An 18921-nucleotide genomic window follows, 5' to 3' on the forward strand; every position below is an offset into this window, starting at 1 on the left:
CAGTACTTTATTGAGGATTTTTGCATTGATGTTCATCAGGGATATTGGTCTAAAATTCTCTTTTTTTGTTGTGTCTCTGCCAGGCTTTGGTATCAGGATGATGTTGGCCTCATAAAATGAGTTAGGGAGGATTCCCTCCTTTTTATTGATTGGAATAGTTTCAGAAAGAATGGTACCAACTCCTCCTTGTACCTCTGGTAGAATTCAGCTGTGAATCCATCTGGTCCTGGACTTTTTTTGGTTGGTAGGCTATTAACTATTGCCTCAATTTCAGAGCCTGCTATTGGTCTATTCAGGGATTCAACTTCTTCCTGGTTTAGTCTTGGAAGAGTGTAAGTGTCCAGGAAATTATCCATTTCTTCTAGATTTTCCAGTTTATTTGCGTAGAGGTGTTTATAGTATTCTCTGATGGTAGTTTGTATTTCTGTGGGGTCGGTGGTGATATCCCCTTTATCATTTTTCATTGCGTCGATTTGATTCTTCTCTCTTTTCTTCTTTATTAGTCTTGCTAGTGGTCTGTCAATTTTGTTGATCTTTTCAAAAAACCAACTCCTGGATTCATTGATTTTTTGGAGGGTTTTTTGTGTTTCTATCTCCTTCAGTTCTGCTCTGATCTTAGTTATTTCTTGCCTTCTGCTAGCTTTCGAATGTGTTTGCTCTTGCTTCTCTAGTTCTTTTAATTGTGATGTTAGAGTGTCAATTTTAGATCTTTCCTGCTTTCTCTTGTGGGCATTTAGTGCTATAAATTTCCCTCTACACACAGCTTTAAATGTGTCCCAGAGATTCTGGTATGTTGTATCTTTGTTCTCATTGGTTTCAAAGAACATCTTTATTTCTGCCTTCAGTTCGTTATGTACCCAGTAGTCATTCAGGAGCAGGTTTTTCAGTTTCCATGTAGTTGAGCTGTTTTGATTGAGTTTCTTAGTCCTGAGTTCTAGTTTGATTGCACTGTGGTCTGAGAGACAGTTTGTTACAATTTCTGTTCTTGTACATTTGCTGAGGAGTGCTTTACTTCCAATTACGTGGTCAATTTTGGAGTAAGTACGATGTGGTGCTGAGAAGAATGTATATTCTGTTGATTTGGGGTGTAGAGTTCTATAGGTGTCTATTAGGTCGGCTTGCTGCAGAGTTGAGTTCAATTCCTGGATATCCTTGTTAACTTTCTGTCTCGTTGATCTGTCTAATGTTTACAGTGGAGTGTTGAAGTCTCCCATTATTATTGTATGGGAGTCTAAGTCTCTTTGTAAGTCTCTAAGGACTTGCTTTATGTATCTGGGTGCTCCTGTATTGGATGCATAGATATTTAGGATAGTTAGCTCTTCCTGTTGAATTGATCCCTTTACCATTGTGTAATGGCCTTCTTTGTCTCTTTTGATCTTTGATGGTTTAAAGTCTGTTTTATCAGAGACTAGTATTGCAACCCCCGCTTTTTTTTGTTCTCCATTTTCTTGGTAAATCTTTCTCCATCCCTTTATTTTGAGCCTATGTATGTCTCTGCGTGTGAGATGGGTCTCCTGAACACAGCAGACTGATGGGTCTTGACTCTTTATCCAGTTTGCCAGTCTGTGTCTTTTTATTGGAACATTTAGTCCATTTACGTTTAAGGTTAAGATTGTTATGTGTGAACTTCATACTGCCATTATGATATTAACTGGTTATTTTGCTCGTTAGTTGATGCAGTTTCTTCCTAGCCTCGATGGTCTTTACATTTTGGCATGTTTTTGCAATGGCTGGTACCGGTTGTTCCTTTCCATGTTTAGTGCTTCCTTCATGGTCTCTTGTAAGGCAGGCATAGTGGTGACAAAATCCCTAAGCATTTGCTTATCTGTAAAGGATTTTATTTCTCCTTCACTTATGAAACTTAGTTTGGCTGGATATGAAATTCTGGGTTGAAAATTCTTTTCTTTAAGAATGTTGAATATTGGCCCCCACTCTGTTCTGGCTTGTAGAGTTTCTGCCGAGAGATCTGCTGTTAGTCTGATGGGCTTCCCTTTGTGGGTAACCCGACCGTTCTCTCTGGCTGCCCTTAACAGTTTTTCCTTCATTTCAACTTTGGTGAATCTGGCAATTATGTGTCTTGGAGTTGCTCTTCTCGAGGAGTATCTTTGTGGTGTTCTCTGTATTTCCTGGATTTGAATGTTGGCCTGCCCTACTAGGTTGGGGAAGTTCTCCTGGATGATATCCTGAAGAGTGTTTTCCAACTTGGTTCCATTTTCCCCCTCACTTTCAGGCACCCCAATCAGACGTAGATTTGGTCTTTTTACATAATCCCTTACTTCTTGCAGGCTTTGTTCATTTCTTTTTCTTCTTTGTTCTTTTGGTTTCTCTTCTCACTTCATTTCGTTCATTTGATCCTCAAACGCTGATACTCTTTCTTCCAGTTGATCGAGTCGGTTACTGAAGCTTGTGCATTTGTCACGTATTTCTCGTGTCATGGTTTTCATCTCTTTCATTTCGTTTATGACCTTCTCTGCGTTAATTACTCTAGCCATCAATTCTTCCACTTTTTTTTCAAGATTTTTAGTTTCTTTGCACTGGGTACGTAATTCCTCCTTTAGCTCTGAGAAGTTTGATGGACTGAAGCCTTCTTCTCTCATCTCGTCAAAGTCATTCTCCGTCCAGCTTTGATCCATTGCTGGCGATGAGCTGCACTCCTTTGCCGGGGGAGATGCGCTCTTATTTTTTGAATTTCCAGCTTTTCTGCCCTGCTTTTTCCCCATCTTTGTGGTTTTATCTGCCTCTGGTCTTTGATGATGGTGATGTACTGATGGGGTTTTGGTGTAGGTGTCCTTCCTGTTTGATAGTTTTCCTTCTAACAGTCAGGACCCTCAGGTGTAGGTCTGTTGGAAATTGCTTGAGGTCCACTCCAGACCCTGTTTGCCTGGGTATCAGCAGCAGAGGCTGCAGAAGATAGAATATTTCTGAACAGCGAGTGTACCTGTCTGATTCTTGCTTTGGAAGCTTCCTCTCAGGGATGTACTCCACCTTGTGAGGTGTGGTGTGTCAGACTGCCCCTAGTGGGGGATGTCTCCCAGTTAGGCTGCTCAGGGTTCAGGGACCCACTTGAGCAGGGAGTCTGTCCCTTCTCAGATCTCAGCCTCCGTTTTGGGAGATCCACTGCTCTCTTCAAAGCTGTCAGACAGAGTCTTTTGCGTCTGCAGAGTTTTCTGCTGCGTTTGTTATTGTTTACTGTGCCCTGTCCCCAGAGGTGGAGTCTACAGAGACAGGCAGGTTTCCTTGAGCTGCTGTGAGCTCCACCCAATTCGAGCTTCCCAGCGGCTTTGTTTACCTACTTAAGCCTCAGCAATGGCGGGCTCCCCTCCCCCAGCCTCGCTGCTGCCTTGCCGGTAGATCACAGACTGCTGTGCTAGCAATGAGGGAGGCTCCGTGGGTGTGGGACCCTCCCGGCCAGGTGTGGGATATGATCTCCTGGTATGCCTGTTTGCTTAAAGCGCAGTATTGGGGTGGGAGTTACCCGATTTTCCAGGTGTTGTGTGTCTCAGTTCCCCTGGCTAGGAAAAGGGATTCCCTTCCCCCTTGCGCTTCCCAGGTGAGGCAATGCCTCGCCCTGCTTCAGCTCTTGCTGGTCGGGCTGCAGCAGCTGACCAGCACCGAACGTCCAGCACTCCCCAGTGAGATGAACCCAGTACTTCAGTTGAAAATGCAGAAATCACCGGTCTTCTGTGTCGCTCGCGCTGGGAGTTGTAGAATGGAGGTGTTCCTATTCGGCCATCTTGCTCCGACCCCTCAACTGTTTTCTTTAAATCTGCAAAGGGATGTATGGGAGAGCATTGAAGCCTATGGTGAAAATGGAAATATCCTCAGTTAAAGCTAGAAAGAAGCTTTCTGTGAAACTGCTATGTGATGTGTGAAATCATCTCACAGTGTTACATGTTCTTTTCATTGAGCAGTTTGCTAACACTGTTTTCGTGGAATCTGCCATGAGATATTGTGGAGTGTATTGAAGCTAATGGTGACAAATGAAATATCCTCATATAAAAAATACAAAGAAGCTTTCTAAGACACCACTTTGTGATGTTTTAATTCATCTCACAGAGTTACACAATTCTTTTCATGGAGTAGTTTGGTAGTACTATTTTTTGGGGAATCTCAGAAGGGATATTTTGGATTATAATGAAGCCTATGGTGACAAAGTAAATATCCTGAGATAAAAACTAGAAAGAAGCTTTCTGAGAAAGTTCTCTGTGATTTTTGATTTCATCTCACAGAGTTACACCTTTGTTTTCATGCAGCAGTTTGACAACACTGTTTCCATGGAATCTGCATAGCTATATTAGGGAGTGCATTGAGACTTTTAGTGAAAAAGGAAATATTCTCACATAAATACTACAAAGAACTTTCTGAGAAACTGCTTTGAGATGTGTGAGTTCATCTCACATATTTCCACTGTTCTTTTCATTGAGCTTTCTGATAACACTGGTTTCATGGAAGATGTAAGAAGGTACTGGGGAGCACATTGAAGCCTGTGTTGACAAAGGAAATATCTTCCCATAAAAACCAAAAAGAAGCTTTCTGAGACACTGCTTTGTTGTGTGTGAATTCATCTCACAGGGTTGCACCATTGTTTATGTTGAGCAGTTTGCTAACACTGTTTTCGTGGAATCTGTAAAGGGATATTTGGGAGTGCATTGACGCCTATGGTGAAAAAGGAAATATCTTCAGATAAAAATTAGAAAGAAGCTTTCTGAGAAACTGCTTTGTGGTGAGTGAATTAATCTTATAGAGTTACTAAGTTCTTTTCATTGATTTGTTTTATAACAATGTTTTGTGGAATCTGCAACAAGTATTTGGGAGTGCATTGAAGCCTATGGTGACAAAGAAAATATCCTCTGATAAAAACTAAAAAGAAATTTTCTGTGAAACTGCTTTGTGCTGTGTGAATTCATCTCACAGAGTTACACAGTAGTTTTCACTAAGAAGTTTTCTAATACTATTTTTGTAGAACTGCAATGGTATATTCTGGAGCACATTGAGGAACACAGTATAAAAGGAAATATAAAAACTAGAAAAATCCTTTCTGAGAAACCACTTTGTGATGCATTAATTCTTCTCACAGAGTTACAACGTTCATTTCTTTGAGAACTTTGCTAACACTTTTTTCATGGAATCTGCAATGGGATATTCGAGAGCACTTTGAGGAATATGGCAGAAATGGAAATATCCTTATATAAAAACTAGATAGAATAGTTCTGAGAAACAGCTTTGCAATGTGTAAATTCATCTCACAGTGACACACCATTCTCTTCATGGAGTAGTTTGGTAGCACTGTTTTGGGGGAATCTGAGGAGGGATATTTTTGCATCGCATTGAAACCTATGGTGAAAAAGGAAATATCCTCAGATAAAAACTAGAATGAATCTTTCTGAGAAACTGCTTTGTGATGTGTGTATTCATCTCACAGAGTTCCACGATTCTTTTCTTGGAGAACTTTGCTAGCACTGTTTTCATGGAACCTGCAACAGGATATTTGGGAGCACATTGAAGCCTATGGTGACAAAGAATATATTCTCAGACAAAAAACCAGAAAACCTTTCTTAGAAACTGCTCTGTGATGTGCGAATTCATCTCACAGAGTTACACTGTGCTTTTCATTGAGTAGTTTGCTAACACTGTTGTCTGGGAATCTGCAATGGGATATTTCAGAGTGCACTGAAGATTAGGATGAGAAAGGAAATATCCTCAGACAAAAACTAGAAAGAACATTTCTGAGAAACTCCTTTTGGAATTGTGAATTCATCTTGCAGAGTTACACGATTCTTTTCATGAAGCAGTTTAGTAGCACTGTTCTTGGGGAATCTGAGAAGGGATATTTTGGATCACATTGGAGCCTATGGTGACAAAGGAAATATCCTCAGATAAAAACTAGAAAGGATCATTCTGAGAAAGTTCTTTGGGATGTGTGAATTCATCTCATAGAGTTATACCTTCCTTTTCATGGAGCTGTTTGATAACACTCTTTTCATGGAATCTGCATGGGGATATTTCGGAGTGCATTGAGGCTGATGCTGATAAAGGAAATATCCTCAGATAAATACTAGAAAGCAGCTTTCTGAGAAACTGCTTAGTGAAGTGTGAATTCATCTCACAGATTTACACTGTTCTTTTCATTGAGCAATTTCATTACACTGTTTTTGTGTAATCTGCAATGAAGAATTTCAGAATGCATTGAAGCTTACGGTGACAAAGGAAATATCCTCATATAAAAACTGGAAACAATCTTTCCAAGAACCCACTTTGTGATGTGTTCAATTTACCTCACAGAGCTACGTGATTATTTTCATAGATAAGTTTGGTAGCACTCTTTTTGGAGAATCTGAGAAGGGATATTTTGGATAGCATTGAAGCCTCTGGTGCCAAAGGAAATAAACTCAGATAAAAACTAGAAAGAAGTTTCCTGAGAAAGATCTTTGGGATGTGTGAATTTATGTCACAGAGAGTTACACCCTTCTTTTCATGGAGAGGTTTGCTAACACTATTTTCATGGAATCTGCAAGGGAATATGTGTGAGCTCATTGTGGCCTATAGTGAAAAAGGAATTATACTCAATTAAAATTAGAAAAAAGCTATCTGAGAAACTGTTTTGTGATGTGTGAATTCATCTCGCAGAATTACACCGTTCTTTTCATTGAGCAGTTTGGTAAGACTGTTTTCATTGAATCTGCTATAGGATATTTCAGAGCACATTGAAGCCTATGGTGACAAAGGAAATATCCTCAGATAAATATCAAAAAGAAGCTTTCTGTGAAACTGCTTTGTGATGTGTCAATTCACCTCACAGATTTAAACCATTCCTTTCATTGAGAAATCTGCAAACACATTTTTCCTGGAATCTGCAATGGGATATTCCAGAGCCCATTGAGGAATATGGCAAAAAAGAAAGTATCCTCACATAAAAACTAGTAAGAAGCTTCTGAGGAACTGCTCTGTGATGTGTGAGTTCATCTCACACAGCTATTTAAACTGTTCTTTTCATTGAGCAGTTTGTTAATGCTGTTTCCTTGGAATCTGCAATGGGATATTTCAGAGCACATTGAAGCTTGTTTTGACTACGGAAATATCCTCAGATAAAAACTAGAAAGAAGCTTTCTGAGAAACTGCTTTTTGATGTGTTGCTTTACCTCACAGAGTTACATGATTATTTTCATAAATCAGTTTGCTATAACTACTTTTGGGGGATCTTAGAAGCAATATTTTGCATTGCATTGAAGACTATAGTGACAAAGGAAATATCCTCAGCTAAAAACTAGAAAGAATCTTTCTAAGAAAGTTCTTGTGATGTTTGAATTCATCTCACAGAGATAAAACTTTCTTTTCCTGGAGCAGTTTGCTACCACTCTTTTCATGGAATGTGCAAAGGGACATTTGGGAGCGCATTGAGGCCTATAATGAAAAAGGAAATAGCCTCAGATAAAAACTAGAAAGAAGCTTTCTGAGAAACTGCTTTTGATGTGTGAATTCATCCTACAGAGTTAAACCATTCTTTTCATTGGGTCATTTGAAGACACTGTTTTCATGGAATCCGCAATAGGATATTTGGGAGTGCATTGAAGGTTATGATGACCAAGGAAATATGCTGAGACAAAAACCAAAAAGATTTCTGAGAAACTGCTTTGTGGTATGTGAATTCACCTTACAGATTGATACCTTTCTTTCAATGGAGAAGTTTGCTAATATTATTTTCAAGGAATCTGCAAAGGGATATTCTTGAGCGCAATGAGGCCTACAGTGAAAAAGGAAATATCCTCAGACAAAAACTAGAAAGAAGATTTCTGAGAAACTACTTTGATTTGTGATTCAATCTCACAGAGGTGCATGATTCTTTTCATGGATCAGTTTGGTAGCACTGTTTTGGGGTAGTCTGAGGAGGGATATTTTGGATCGCATTGAAGCCTATGGAAACAAAGGAAATATCTTCAGGTAAAAACTACAAAGAAGCTTTCTGAGAAGGTTCTTTGTGATGTATGAATTCATCTCACATAGTCACACCTTTCTTTTTATGGAACAGTTTGCTATCACTGTTTTCGTGGAATCTGCAATAGGATATTTGGGAGTGCATTGAAGCCTACCGTGACAAAGGAAATATCGTTAGACAAAAACCAAAAAGAAGCTTTCTGAGATATTGCTTTATGATGTGTGAACTCATCTTACAGAGTTACACCGTTCTTTTCATTGAACAGCTTGATAATACCATTTTTGTGGAATCTGCAATAGAATATTTGGGATTGCCTTGAAGCCTATGGTGATAGAAGACCTATCCTCAGATAAAAATCAAAAAGAAGATTTCTGTGAAACTACTTTGTGATGTGTGAATTCACCTCACAGAGTTACACCTTTCTTTTCATGGAGCAGTTTGCTGACACTGTTTTTGTGGAATGTGTACATGGATATTTGGGAGTGCATTGAGGTCTATGGTGAAAAAAGAAATATCTTCAGTTAAAAGCTAGAAAGAAGCTTTCTGAGAAAGATCTTTGTGTTGTGTGAATTTGTATCACACAGATACACCTTTCTTTTCATGGAGCAGTTTGCTAACACTGTTTTTGTGGAACTTGCAAGGGGATATTTGGGAGCACACTGAGGCCAGTGTGCAAATATATTCAGATAAAAACTGCAAAGAAGATTTCTGAGAAATTGCCTTGTGATGTGTGAATTCATCTCACAGAGTTACACCCTTCTTTGCATTGAGCAGTTTGATAACACTGTTTTCATGGAATCTGCAATAGGATATTTGGGAGCACATTGAAGCCTATGATGACAAAGGTAATATCCTCAGATATACCAAAAAGAAGCTTTCTGAGAAACTACTTTGTGATGTGTGAATTCATCTCACAGAGTTACATTCTTCCTTTCATTGAGCAGTGTGTTAACACTGTTTACTTGGAATCAGTAATGGGATATTTCAGAGCTCATCGAAGATTATGGTGACAAAGGAAATATCCTCAGACAAATGCTAGAAAGAAGCTTTCTGAGAAACTGCTTTGTGATGTGTGAATTAATCTCACAGAGATACACGATTCTTTTCATGGATCAGTATGGTTGCACTGTTTTAGCAAACTGCAAAGGGATATATGGGAGCGCATTGAGGCCTATTGTGAAAAAGGAAATATCCTCAGATCAAAAATAGAAGAAAGAAGGTTTCGGGCAACTGATTTGTGACGTGTGAATTCATCTCACAGAGCTACACTGTTCTTTCCATTGAACAGTTTGCTAACACTGTTTTCCTGGAATCTACAAAGGGATATTTCCTAGCACATTTAAGCTTAAGGTGACAAAGGAAATACTGTCATATAAAAACTAGAAAGAAGGTTTCTGAGAAAACGCTTTGTGATGCGTGAATTTATCTCACAGAGTTACACCACACTTTTCCTGGAGCAGTTTGTTCGCACTCTTTTTGGGGAACATGAGGAGGGATATTTTGGAGTGCTTTGAAGCCTCTGGTGACAAAGAAATTATCCTCAGAAAATAACAAGAAAGAAGCTTTCTGAGAAAATTCTTTCTGATATGTGAATTCATCTCAAAGATTTATACCGTTTTTTTCATTGTGCACTTTGTTAACACTGTTTACTTGAAATCTACAATGGGATATTTTGCAGCACATTGATGCTTATGGAGACAAAGGAAATATCCTCAGAAAAAAACTACAAAGAAACTTTCTGAGAAAGTAGTTTGTGATGTGTGAATTCACCTCACAGAGTTACACCATTCTTTTCATTGATCAGTTTGATGACACTGTTTTTGTGGAATCTGCAAAAGGAAATTTTGGAGGGCATTGAAGCCTACGGTGACATAGGAAATATCCTCAGATAAAAACCAAAAAGAAGCTTTCTGGAAACTGATTTGTGGTGTGTGAATTCATCTCACAGAGTTGCATGATTGTTTTCAAGGATCAGTTTGGTAGCACTGTTTTTGGGGGATCTGAGAAGACATATTTTGGATCGCATTGAAGTGTATGGTGACAAAGTAACTATTCTCAGATAAAAACTAGAAAGAAACATTCTGAGAAAGTTCTTTGTCACGAGTGAATTCATCTCACACAGTTATATCTTTTTTTCATGGAGCAATTTGTTCAAACTGTTTTCATGGATTCTGCAAAGGGATATTTGGGAGTGCATTGAGGCCAATAGTAAAAAATTAATTATCCTCAGATAAAAATGAGAAAGAAACATTCTGAGAAACCACTTTGTTATGTGTTAATTCATCTCACAGCATTACACGATTCTTTTCATGATCATGTGGTAACACTGTTTTTGGGGGGTCTGTGAAAGGATATATTGGATCACATTGAAGCCTACAGTGACAAGGAAATATCCTCGGATAAAAACCAGAAAGAAGCTTTCTGATAAAGGTCTTTGTGATGTATGAAATCATCTCAGAAAGTTACACATTTCTTTTCATGAATCAGTTTGCTAACATTGTTTTCGTGGAATCTGCAAAGAGATATTTGGAAGTGCTTTGAGGCCTACAGTGAAAAAGGAAATATCCTCAGATAAAAACTAGAAAGAAGCTCTCTGAGAAACTACTTTGTGATGTGTGAATTCATCTCACAGAGTTACAACGTTCCTTTTGTTCAGCAGTTTGATAACACTGGTTCCTTGGTATCTGCAATAGGATGTTTGGGAGCACATTGAAGCCTAAGATGACAAAGGCAATATACTTAGATAAAAACCAAAAAAATACTTTCTGGGAAACTGCTTAGTGATGTGTGAATTCATCTCACAGTGTTACACTGTTCTTTTCACTGAGCAGTTTGCTAACACTGTTCTCTTAGAATCTTAATGGGATATTTTGGAGTGCATTAAAGCTTACGGTGACAAAGGAAATATCCTCAGACAAAAACTAGAAAGAAGCTTTCTGAGAAACTACCTTGTGATTTCTGAATTCCGCTCACAGAGTCACACCATTCTTTCCATGGAGCAATTTGATAGCACTGTTTTTTTGGAATCTAGGAAGGGGTATTTTGCATCACATTGAAATCTACGATGGCTAAGGAACTATCCTCCGATAAAAACTAGAAGCAAGCTTTCTGAGAAACTTCTTTGTGATGTGTACATTCATCTCACAGAGTTACACCTTTCTTTTCATGGAGCAGTTTCTTAACACTGTTTTCGTGGAATCTGCAAAGGAATATTTTGGAGCAAATTGAGGCCTGTGTTGAAAAAGGAATTATCCTCAGATAAAAACCAAAAAGAAGCTTTCTGCGAAACTGCTTTGTGATGTGTGAATTCAACTCACAGAGTTACACTCTGCTTTTCATTCAGCAGTTTGTGAACACTGTTTGCTTGGAATCTGCAGTGGGATATTTCAGAGCACATTGAAGCTTATGGTGACAATGGAAATATCCTCAGATAAAAACCAAAAAGAAGCTTTCTGAGAAACTGCTTTGTGATGTGTGAATTCATCTCACAGATTTACACCGTTCTTTTCATTCAGATGTTTACTAACACTTTTTTCATTTAATCTGCAATGGGATATTCAGGCACACATTGAGGAATATGGTGAAAAAGGAAATATCCTCAGATAAAAACTAGAAAGAAGGTTTCTGAGAAACAGCTTTGTGATGTGTGAATTGCTCTTACAGACTTACACCACAGTTTTCATGGAGAAGTTTGGTAGCACTGTTTTTGGAGAGTCTGAGAAGGCATATTTTGAATTACATTGAAGCCTAGGATAACATAGGAATTATAATCAGGCAGAAACTAGAAAGAAGCCTTCTGAGAAAGTTATTTGTGATGTGTGAATTCATCTCACAGAGGTACACCTTTCTTTTCATGGAGCAGTTTTCTAACACTGTTTTTGTTGAATCTGCAAAGGAATATTTGTGGTCGCATTGAGGCCTATAGTGAAAAATGAAATATACTCTTACAAAAACGAGGAAGAAGTGATCTGAGAAACCGTTTTGTGATGTGTTTAATTTATCTTACAGAGTTACACGATTGTTTTCATAGATAATTTAGTAAAACTCTTTTTGGGGAATCTGAGCAGGCATATTTTGGATTGCATTGAAGCCTGTGTTGACAAAGGAAACATCCTCAGAAATTACTAGAAACAAGCTTTTGGAGAAAGTACTTTTTGACGTGTTAATTCATCTCACAGAGTTACAATGTTGTCTTCATTGATCAGTTTGATAACACTGTTTTCATGGAAGTTGCAATAGGATATTTGGGAGCGCATTGAAGTCTATGGTGACATAGAACATACCCTCAGATAAAAAACAAAAAGAAGCTTTCTGAGAAACTGCTTTGTCATATGTCAATTCATCTTATAGGGTTACAGTGTACTTTTCATGAAACAGTTTGCTAACACTGTTTTCTTGGAATCTGCAATGGGATATTTCAGAGCACATTGAAGCTTATAGTGACAAAGAAGTATCCTCAAGCAAAAAGTGGAAAGAAACTTTCTGAGAAACTGATTTGTGATTTTCGAATTCATCTCACAGAGTTACATGATTCTTTTCTTGAAGCAGTTTGGTAGCACTGTTTTTTGGGAATCTGAGAAGGGATATTTTGGATCACATTGAAGCCTATGGAAACAAAGGAAATATCCTCCTATAAAAACTAGAAAGAAGCTTTCTGAGACACCGCTTTGTGATGTGTTAATTCATCTCACAGAGTTACACGATTCTTCTCATTGATAAGATTGGTAGCACTGTTTTTGTGGAATGTGAGAAGAGATATTTTGGATCACAGTGAAGCCTATTGTGACAAAGGAAATATCCACAGTTAAAAACGAGAAAGAAGCATTCTGAGAAAATTCTTTGTGACTTGTGAATTCATCTCACAAAATCACATCTTTCTTTTCATGGAACAGTATATGCAAGGGGATATTTGGGAGCGCATTGAGGCTTATGGTGAAAAGGAAATATCCTCAGAAAAAAACGAGAAAGAAGCATTCTGAGAAACCTCTTTGTTATGTGTTAATTCATCTCACAGAGTTACAATATTCTTATCATGGTTCATTTGGTATCATTGTTTTTGGGGAATCTGAGAAAGGATATTTTGGATCGCATTGAAGTCTATGGTGACAAAGAAAATATCCTCAGATAAAAACTAGAAAGAACCTTTCTAAGAAAGTTTTTTGTGATGTGGCAACTCATCTCACAAAAGTACGTATTTCTTTTCATCATTCAGTTTGCCAACACTGTTTTCAGGGAATCTGCAAAGGGATATTTGGGAGCACTTTGAGGCCTAGAGTGTAAAAGAAAATATCATCAGAATAAAATAGAAAGAAGCTTTCTGAGGAACTGTTTTGTGATGTGTGAATTCATCTCACAGAGTTACACTGTTCTTTACAGTGAACAGTTGGATAACACTGTTTGCGTTGGATATGCAATAGGATATTTTGGAGCACATTGAAGCCTATGTTGACAAAGGAAATATCCTCAGAAAAAGTAAAAAGAAGCATTCTAAGAAACTGCTTTGTGATGTGTGACTTCATCTCAAGAGCTACACCATGCTTATCATTGAGCAGTTAGCTAACACCATTTTCATAGTATCTGCAAAGGGATAATTCAGAGTGCATTGAAGCTTAAGGTGATAAAGGAAATTCCCTCCTGTAAAAATTAGAAAGAAGCTTTCTGAGAAAACGCTTTCTGATGTGTTAATTCATCTGACAGAGTTACATGACTCTTTTCATGGATCAGTTTGGTAGCCCTGTTTTGGGGGAATCTGAGAAGGGACATTTTGGGTCACATTGAAGCCTAGGGTGACAAAGGAAATATCCTCAGATTAAAACTAGAAAGAAGCTTTCTGAGAAACTACTTTCTGATGTGTTAATTCATCCCACAGATATACACCTTTATTTTCATGGAGCAGTTTTCTAACACTGTTTTTGTGTAATCGTAAAAGGAATATTTTGAAGTATATTGGGCCTATAGTGAAGAAGGGAATATCCTCAGATAAAAACTAGAAAGAAACTTTCTGAGAAACTGTTTTGTGATGTGTGAATTCATCTCAGAGTTACACTGTTCTTTACAGTGAACAGTTTGATAACACTGTTTGCGTTGGATATGCAATAGGATATTTTGGAGCACATTGAAGCCTATGTTGACAAAGGAAATATCCTCAGAAAAAGTAAAAAGAAGCATTCTGAGAAACTGCTTTGTGATGTGTGACTTCATCTCAAGAGCTACACCATGCTTATCATTGAGCAGTTAGCTAACACCATTTTCGTGGGATCTACAAAGGGATATTTCAGAGTGCATTGAAGCTTAAGGTGACAAAGGAAATTCCCTCCTGTAAAAATTAGAAAGAAGCTTTCTGAGAAAACGCTTTCTGATGTGTTAATTCAGCTGACAGAGTTACATGACTCTTTTCATGGATCAGTTTGGTAGCCCTGTTTTGGGGGAATCTGAGAAGGGACATTTTGGGTCACATTGAAGCCTAGGGTGACAAAGGAAATATCCTCAGATAAAAATTAGAAAGAAGATTTCTGAGAAAGTTCTTTGCAATGTGTGAATTCATCACATGGAGTTACACCTTTATTTTCATGGAGCAGTTTTCTAACACTGATTTTGTGTAATCGGCAAAGGAATATTTTGGAGCATATTGGGCCTATAGTGAAGAAGGGAATATCCTCAGATAAAAACTAGAAAGAAGCTTTTGAGAAACTGTTTTGTGATGTGTGAATTCATCTCACAGAGTTACACCATACTTTACATGGAGCAGTGAGATAACACTGTTTTCCTGGAATCTGCAAGAGGATATTTCAGAGTGCACTGAAGCCTATGGTGACAAAGAAAATATCCTCAGGAAAAAAAAAACAAAAAAACAAAAAGAAGCTTTCTGAGAAACTGTTTTGTGGCATGTGAATTCATCTCACAGAATTACATCATGCATATCATTAGGAGTGTGCTAACACAGTTTTCTTGGAGTCTGCAGTGGGGTATGTTGGAACACATTGAAGCTTATGGTGAAAAAGGAAATATCCTCAGACAAAAGCTGGAAAGAAACTTTCTGAGAAACTGCTTTGTGATTTGTGAATTCGTCTCACAGAATTACCCCTTTTTTTCATGGAGCAGTCTCCTAAAACTGTTTTCGTTTTATCTGCAAAGGGATATTTGGGAGGCTATCGAGGTCTATGATGAAAAATCAAATATCCTCAGACAAAAACTAGAAAGAAGCTTTCTGAGATATTTCTTCGTCCTGTGGGAAGTCATCTCACAGAGTTACACCTTTGTTTCATGGAGCAGTTTCCTAACACTGTTTTCGTGTAATCTGCAAAGGGATATTTGGTAAAGCATTGAAGCTTATGGTGACAAAGAAAATATCCTCAGATAAAAACCAAAAGGAAGCTTTTTGAGAGACTACTTTGTCATGTGTGAATTGATATCGCTGAGTTACAATGTTCTTTTCATTGAGCAGTTTGCTAACAGTGTTTTCTTGGAATCTGCAATGAGATATTTCCAAGTGAATTGAAGTTTATGGTGAAAAGCAAAATATCCTCAGACAAAAAACCAGAAAGAAACTTCCTGAGAAACTGCTTTGTGATTTGAGAATTCATCTCATAGAATTACACCTTTCTTTTCATGGAGCAGTTTGGTAGCACTGGTTTTGGGGAAACTGAGAAGGGATACTTTGAATGGCATTAAATCCTATGGTGACAATGGAAATATCCTCACATAAAAACTAGACAGAAGTTTTTTGAAAAACTTCTTCATGATGTGTGAATTCATCTCACAGAGATATGCCTGTCTTTCTATGGAGCAGTTTGATAACACTACTTTCATGAAATATGCAAAGGGATATTTGGGAGCGCATTGAAGCTTAAGGTGACAAAGGAAATATCCTCATATAAAAACTAGAAAGAAGCTTTCTGAGAAACCATTTTCTGATGTGGTAATTCATCTCACAGACTAACACGATTCTTTTCATGAAGCAGTTTGGTAGCACTGTTATTGGGGAATCTGAGAATGGATATTTTGGATCACTTTGAGGCCTATGGTGACATAGGAAATACCCTCAGATAAAAACTAGAAGGAAGATTGCTGAGGAAGTACTTTGTGATGTGTGAATTCATCTCAGACAGTTACACCTTTCATTTCATGGATCAGTTTGCTAATACTCTTTGTGTGGAATCTGCAAAGGAATATTTGGGAGTGCATTGAGGTCTATAGTGAAAAAGTAAATAGCCTCAGATAAAAACTGGAAAGAACCTTTCTGAGAAACTGCTTAGTGATGTGTGAACTCATCTCACAGAGTTGCACGTTTCTTTTCATGGATCAGTTTTATAGCACTGTTTCTGGGAAATATGAGAAGGGGTGTTTTGGATCGCATTGAATCCTATGGTGACAAGGGAAACATTCTCAAACAAAAACCAAAAAGAACTTTCTGAGAAACTGCTTTGTGATGTGTAAATTCATTTCACAAAATTACATTGTTCTTTTCATTGAGCAGTGTGCTAACACTGTATTCTTGGAATTTGCTTTATGATATTTCGGAATGCATTGAAACCTTTGGTGACAAAGGAAGTATCCTCACACAAAAACTAGTAAGAAATTTTCTGGGAAACTGCTTTGTGATTTGTGAATTCATCTCACAGTTACACCATTATCTTCATGGAGCAGTTTGGTAGTACTATGGTGACAAGGGAAATACCCTCAGATTAAAAAAGAAAGATCCTTCCTGAGAAACTTCTTTGTTATGTTTAAATTGATCTCATAGAGTTACAACTTTGTTTTCATGGAGCAGTTTGCTAATACTGTTTTTGTGAAATCTGCAAAGAGATATTTTATAGCACATAGGGGTCAATGGTTAAAAAGGAAATATCCTCAGATAACAACTACAAAGAAGCTTTCTGAGAAATTCTTTGGATGTGTGAATACATGTCACAAAGTTACACCTTTCTTTTCATGGAGCAGTTTGGTAGCACTGATTTTGGGGAATCTGAGAAGGGCTATTTTGGATGATATTGAAGCCTATATTGACAGAGGAAATATTCTCAGACAAAAACTAGAAAGAAGCTTTCTGAGAAACTGCTTTGTGGTGTGTGAATGCATCTCAGAGAGTTACACTGTTCTTTTCGTTGAGCACTTTGCTAATGCTGACTTCTTGGAATCTGCAATAGGGTATTTCAGAGCACATTGAGGCTTATGGTGACAAAGCAAATATCTTCATATAAAAACTAGAAAGAAACTTTCTGAGAAACCACTTTGTAATGTGTTAATTCATCTCACAGAGTTACATTTTCATGGAGGAGTTTGGTAGGCGTATTGTTGGGGAATCTGATAATTGATATTTTGAATCACATTGAAGCCTATGGTGACAAAGGAAAGATCCTCAGATAAAAACTATAAAGAAGCTTTCTGAAAAATTCTTTGTGATGTGTGAATACATGTCAAAAAGTTACACCTTTCTTTTCATGGAGCAGATTGTTAACACTGTTTTCATGGAAGAAGAAAAGGGAAATTTGGGAAGGCATTGAGGCATATGGTGAAAAAGGAAAGATCCTCAGATAAAAACTAGAAAGAAGCTTTCTGAGAAACTACTTTGTGATGCGTGAATTCACCTCACAGAGTTACACTGTTCTTTTCATTGAGCGGTTGGCTAAGACTATTTTCTTGGAATATGCAATGGGATATTTCAGAGTGCTTTGAAGCTTATGGTGACAAAGAAAATAACCTCAGACCGAAACTAGAAAGAAGCTTTCTGAGAAACTGCTTTCTGATTTGTGAATTCATCTCAGAGAATTACACAATTCTTTTCATGGATCAGTTTTGTAGCAGTGTTTTTGTGGAATCTAAGAAGGGATCTTTTGGAATGCATTGAAGCCTATGGGGACGTAGGATGTATACTCAGATAAAAACTAGAAAGAAGCTTTCTGAGAAACTTCATTGTGATGTGTGAACTTATCTCACAGAGTTACAACTTTCTTTACATGGAGCAGCTTGCCAACACTGTTTTTGTGGAATTTGCAAAGGGATATTTGTAAGTGCATTGAGGCCCATAGTAAAAAAGGAAATATACTCGGATAAAAACTACAAAGAAGCTTTCTGGGAAACAGCCTTGTGATGTGTGAATTCATCTCACAGAATTACAATATTCTTTGCATTGCGCAGTCTGATAACATTATTTTTGAGGAATCTGAAATAGGATATTTGGAAGTGCATTGAGGCCCATAGTAAAAAAGGAAATATATTCAGATTAATCAAAAAGAAGATTTCTGAGAAACTGCTTTATGACATGTGAATTCATTTCACAGAGTTACACTGTTGTTTTCATGGAGCAGTCTGCTAACACTGTTTACTTGGAGTCAGTGTTAGAATACTTTGGAGCACATGGAAGCTTATGGTGACAAAGGAAATATCCTCAGAGAAAAACTAGAAAGAAGCTTTCTGAGAAACTGCTTTCTGATTTGTGAATTCATCTCACAAAGAAATACCTTTTTTTTTCATGGTGCAATTTGGTAGCACTGTTTTTGGGGAACCTGAGAAGGGATATTTTGAATCTCATTGAAGTCTATGGTGACAAAAGAAATATCCTCAGATAAAAACAAGAAAGAAGCTTGGTTAGAACTTCTTTGTGATATGTGAATTCATTTCACAGAGTTATACCTTTCTTTTTCACGGAGCAGTTTGGTAACATTGTTTTCGTGAAATCTCAAAAGGGATATTTAGGAGTGCATTGAGGACTATGGTGAAAAAGGAAATATCTTCAGATAAAAAAAGAAAGAAACTTTCTGAGAAACTACTTCGTGATATGTGAATTCATCTCAGAATTACACTGTCCTTTTCTTTGAGCATTTTTCTAGCCCTGTTTTCTTGGAATCTGCGATGGAATATTTCAGACTGCATTTTAAGTTTATGATGGCAAAGGAAATACCCACATATAAAAATCAGAAAGAAACTTTCTGAGAAACCATTTGGTGACGTGTTAATTCAGCTCACAGAGATATATGAGTCTTTTCACG

The sequence above is a fragment of the Macaca mulatta genome, chromosome 19 (genome assembly GCF_049350105.2).
Source record: "Macaca mulatta isolate MMU2019108-1 chromosome 19, T2T-MMU8v2.0, whole genome shotgun sequence".
Classification (NCBI taxonomy): domain Eukaryota; kingdom Metazoa; phylum Chordata; class Mammalia; order Primates; family Cercopithecidae; genus Macaca; species Macaca mulatta.